This window comes from Apiospora aurea (genome assembly GCF_038362705.1).
Source record: "Apiospora aurea strain CBS 24483 chromosome Unknown utg000005l_segment0_segment0, whole genome shotgun sequence".
Lineage (NCBI taxonomy): Eukaryota > Fungi > Ascomycota > Sordariomycetes > Amphisphaeriales > Apiosporaceae > Apiospora > Apiospora aurea.
Genome location: NW_027117392.1, coordinates 3,232,510 through 3,238,509, shown reverse-complemented (window position 1 = coordinate 3,238,509; position 6,000 = coordinate 3,232,510).

The window sequence follows — 6,000 nt, the reverse complement described above, 5'->3', positions numbered from 1 at the left end:
CCTGCCTGGGCTTTGTCGTTCTTTTCCCAAGGTGCTACATGACGGTCTACCTTCTACCTTATTTCCAAGTCCTACAAGGCAGACAGCCTGTTGCTCAACGCGAGGTTCTAAGGTTCAGAGGCGAGGTCAGAGGACAGAGGTCAGAGGTCAGAGGTCAGAGGTCTGCCTACCCACCCAGTAACTAACGTCCCAGGTTAATGAGGAGAATCGTGATCATCATTCTTCAATCACCATGCCGCTCCTCGACCCAAACGAGATAGGTCGGGTAGCACTGTGGCACCAGTCAGTTGGTGTGCCGTGTGCGTCGTCGTATCGCATCAATCAATCGGTTCCCCAGCTTTTACTTATCTCTCTGCCCCTTTTCCCCCACGATCGGTCTTCGTTGCCCTCCTTGCCTTTTGCCCTATCCGAGCGGCCGAGAGCCAGCCCAAGACATTGGTTGCCATCGGCTAGCCATTGTGTGTCTCAACGCTATTGGAAAACCACCTAAATCAGCGCAGCTTAGCAGCCATGTATTGCCAGCACACAACCACATGCCCAACTCAACTAATTACCAACTACTTGGCCTGCATTGGATAGGTTTATGTATGTAGGTATGCATACTTAACGGAGAGAAGCATTGGTGTATGTAGCATGCAGGGTCACAATGGATCCCTCCCGGCCACATCCACAACCACATCCGCCCAGTCCTAAGCTTCTCCTACCTACCCAATTGAGTATTCCGTGGGCATTGGCTCCATCCAGAAGCGCACTGCAGATCTACTGCTACTCGAACCCCGAGCTTCACGCATCGCGGATGAGGAACTAGGTAGTGACTGCCCCTTCAAAGCCCGGCTACATGCAGCTTGTTTCGCAGTTGGTTCGTCATTAGGCAACAACAGCCCCGTTGGCTTTCGAGCCTCTGCAGTGTCGAGGTAGGTACGAAAGTCAAAAAGTGCCCCATGGACGACGTCGTGATGGTAGCATCTTTCAAGCTTGTGGCCGTACTCCCATTTCAGACATCGATCGCTGCCATTGCGAAACAATGACAATGTCCGTTTCCGGGAACAGGGTCTGGATTCCACGAAGAGGCTGAATCCGGGGTCTTACCTGTGTATCTTCACGGCACGAGGGCGGACAACGACTGGTCACCTCGAATTAGACCTCTGCCGTCCACCTTTGTTGCAGACGGACAAAGACGCTATAGTAGACGGACTATTGGGAAGATGTGCCCCATAAACAACCCGCAGTATACGAAACATTGAATTGCCGTAAGACCTGGATGCAATTCAGGGTGGAATATACTTGACTACATGTATGTATGTATATATATTGTTGTTTAGCTCCGTACCTACGTTTGGCCCATTAAACCCCGGTCCGGCGCTGCTGCTGCCTATGTATACAGAGAGCGCTCATTCGAACCCGATCCAGTTAGATGTTACCACCTTAAAACGCTATTTTGCTACTTTTTCGAAAATTCGTATAAAATTAACGTAACTCTTTTAAATAGTAATAAAATTATTTAAATATTATTTTTTAACTTATAAGTGCTATTGTCACAGTTATAGTAATTTAGGAGGCAAGGCTATAGGTTATTGCTTTATTATAGAAAACCGAAAAGATAGGGAAAAAAGGAAAAGGTCTAGCCTTGCCGGGACGATTTCCTTATTTAAATAAATGGGGAAAAATTAAATAACGCTCGAGCTATTTCTCGTACGCCCTTACCCTATTTTAATTAATAAAGCTATTAAAAACTTATTTTAAAATACGACGTAGTATTACCCCCACCCCCCTTTAGAATAGCTCGTCTCGAAATATATTAAGTAAAAAATTAATACTATAACTATTTAAACTTAACGTGGTTTACCACTACGCGACGTATATTACTTAACGACGCACCTTAATTTAATTCTAATATAATTAAACTTTAACGCGTAATACTTTTATAATTATAATGCTTAATTAATTTTAAAAAGATCGGATAGTTTTAATAATTTAAGCGATACGAAATAGACCGAATTAAATAAACTAAAAAGTAATAATAAAAGCTTATAATATACCCGAATTAATTTTACGCTATCGAATCCACGGCCGAACTTTAAAACGCGAAATCCGACCGAAACGACGTAAAATAAATCTAATTAAAAAAGAGTTACTTCGTAAATATATAATTAATCTAAATATTTAAAAAATGCCTCCCGATTTCGCTAGTGTAAAAAATATAGCTAATTTTTTTACCGCGTCGCGCGGCGGCGACCGCGTTAGTAAATATTAAATTAAACGCTTTATCGACCGTAACCCGGACTTAAAAATTAAAATAAATCGTCGGTACGATTATTAAAAAGTTTTTTACGAGGATTTTAAAATTATTTTTACCTAGTTTACGTTAATCGCGAATATAAAGGCGAAATACGAGATCGTCGACGAAAATATTTAGAATTTTAACGAAACCGGCTTTATAATAAGTATAATCGGGTTAATACTCGTCGTAATACGCGCCGAGCGGCGTAGAAAAGCGAAATCGGTTTAGTTTAATAATCGAAAATAAATAACGGCGATTAAATATATTAATTCGTGAGGTTAATATATTCCGCCGTTTTTAATCGTTTAAGGTTAATATTACCTTACGAATTAATCCCGCGAAACCGATTTATTAAGCGATTAAGTAATTAAGCCGATTTTTAATAGCTAAATTAATAACGAAATAGGCCTAGATTAAATTAAGCATTTCGATAAATATATTAGATTATAAATAAAGGGTCGCTACCGCCTCTTAATTTTCGACGGCTACGAAAGCTATATTTCGGCCGAATTTAAAGTATATTACTAGAATAACGATATTATTACTATTAATATACCTCCCTATTTATCGTACTTATTTTAACTTTTCGATATAGTATTTGATTCGCCTTTAAAACGTATTTATTCGAAAAAAATCGAGCTATTTATTAAGGCTTTTATAAATTATATTATTAAACTCGAGTTTTTTATCGCTTTTAAAACCGCATATTTTACTATTTTTACGGAAGCTAATATTAAATCTAGATTTAGCGTATTTAGTTTAATACTTTATAATCTTAACGAAGTAATTAATAAATTAAATATACGTCTCCGGACGTTTATACTTAACCTATTCCGTTTAGGGACAGTTAATATTTATAACCTTTAAACGCTATTTAACCCCTAATAAATAATTAAGTACTTTATTTATATTAAAAAGAAGGTATTTACCTATTAAAGAAGCTCTTCGACGCCGATTTTAAATACGATAGACTAAATAGCGAAGGGTATAATTAAAATAGCTTATAAAATAACCTTTATACGCGATAAAATATATATACTAAAGGAGGCTAATTTAGCACTTTTTAAGCGCCGGAAAGCTAAAAAATCGCGAGTTAAGCTTAAAAAAGCCTTTACTATTAAGGAATTTTAATAACTACAAGACGAAAAGGTAAAAGGGAAGCGTTTAACGCCCAATAAAAATAAAAATAAAGGTTCGTCGAAACAGAGGGCGACCGGTAAAAGGCGCTGTAGTATCTACGGCGAAACAGGTCATAATGCGCGAATATATAAAAAAGATATAAAATTAAACGAGGAATCGAATAACGAGTAGTTTTAATTAATTTTAAGCGTTATAATTAAATTAATTTATATAAAAAGGTCGAGAAGTGGAAAAAGTGCGTCGCCAAGTGATATACGTCGCGTAGTGGTAAACCACGTTATTCCTTTATTTAAATTACTATTTTTTTCGATCCTTTCGTTATACCGTTCTTTTCTCGGGGGCGGCCGGTTTATTATTATTTTTATATACCTCGTTAAACGTATCGTTCTTAACCGCTTATAACTAATACTATAAACGTATCGAAAAACTAAAAGCCTCGGGATTTTATTTATAGTAAGTCTATAATTATTTAACCGTATTTTTAAAAACTTTTACGGGATACTAAGTTAAATCGGGATCCTATCCTTTTTATTCGACTTAATATTATAATTTTCGATAATAAATCTTTAAACTAGTAATACGGTATACCTCTTATTTTTTTTTCTTCGCTTAATTTAACCACCTCGCCGTTAAGGTTTTATATCGCTTATTCGATTAAAAAGTTATTCGGGTACTTCCTAAATCGGTTTATATAAAAAACCTTAAAACTTATCCATTCTTTTAAAACTTTCAGCAAATACGAATAACCGATTTTTCGTTTAATTTTATAGTATTATCGAGTTAAAAATAATCGAGCTTATCGGTAAGCTTTATAAAAAACCAGGTTTTTTTAATAATAAATACCCGATCCCCGACATTAAAATCCGGTTATTATCGATATTTATTTTTTTTAATTATACATTCTTTATTAGGCTTTAATTATATTTCTTTTAGCTATTTTATAATAATTAACGATTCGCTTTATTTAATTCTATACGATTATTCGGTTAAATTTTTCGCGTTCTTTTAAATTCGTTATATTTTTAATTTTAGCCTCTTAATTTGAAGTAAATCTTATAAGGAACCCTATTTCGATCTCGTAAAGGAAATATTTTATTAAATTTTAAAGCAATGTAGCTTAAGCGGTATTTATAACCGGTAAAGCTTCGTTTTAATCGTTTTAAAAATAATTAATAAATACTCGTAACCTTTACTCGAAATATTAGATCGCTACCTCAATTTATTCCGCTATTTAAAAATAAATTACCGAGGATAGTTTTTACCTAATTTCTAGAATTTTTAATACCTTATTTATAAAAACGGAAATAAACTACGGTCCTCGGTTTAAAATTATTATTAAAAAGTAATTATATGTCCGGTATAATCCTTCGTAATATAATGGAGCTATTTCGATTACAGTAATAATTATTCGATAAACGATACTCTATATTTACTTTCTTAATTTATCGATTATTAATATAATATTATCGTTCTTTTTTTTTATTTTTAAATATTATTTTAAAGTTTACCGTAATAGCATTTTAAAATCGTAATAAAATTAGTAATAAATATAAAAGGCTTAATATTTTATTATAAAAAACCTTACTCGGCCTATATTTTATATAATTAATTACGAATATATCGTAATCTTTATTTAATCCTAGCTATTAATATTTTATTTATACCAGCCGTTTAGTTTTATTCTTTCCTGAGTATATTGTAAGGGTTCGAGAATAAACCTTATTAATTATACAGGTTCGAAAATCGCTTTCATTAGGTATAATAAAGCGGCTTTAAAATAGGATAAACCGTTCATTAATAGTTTATCTTTATATTTTATATTTTTCGGGTTTTTTATTTATATATTTTTAACCCCGAATATATAGTATTCTTGTATAAAAGGGTATTAATAAATTTATATTTAAAGCGTTCGGGTAACTTTTCGATTAAGTATAATTAGGAGCTCGTTTTTTTAATCGGGTAATACGTTTCCTTTAAAGTTTAAATAACGTTTAAAAAGGCTGGCTTAAATAAAGCTATAATTTATTAAGCATCCTTCTTATCCTTTTAAGTTTTAAAATTACCCGTTTTTTTTAAAAAGTACGTTAATAAGAACGTTTTTTCCCTTTAATCTATAAGTAATTATAAAATTATAATATAATAACGTATCGGCTTAAGCCGTTTATTTTACGTTAAGTAATCGTTTAGTGCCGAAATATTAAAGTGTCTCGTAATTAATAATTACGAAAAATAATTAAGATCGTTGTAATTTTATTAGTTCTACTCTTTAATATTTAAACGCTTTTATTATTACTAGTATTTCTTTATCTTAAATAAGGTAATTATACTCGGCTTTTTATATTGTTTCGGAATAAAAATATACGGGATACTATTTATTGTTAAATCCCTTTTTTTAGAGTAAAACGTTAACTAAGATATTATTCGATATATCGGTCTCGATTCGGGGTTTTTTATCGTAAAAAAAGTATATTAACACGGGCGCCTTTAGAAATAACTTTTTTAACCTCTTAAATACCTCCTAATATTCGTCGGGCTACGTAAAAATAAAACCTTTCCTAGTTAAGTTTATTAAAAGCTTA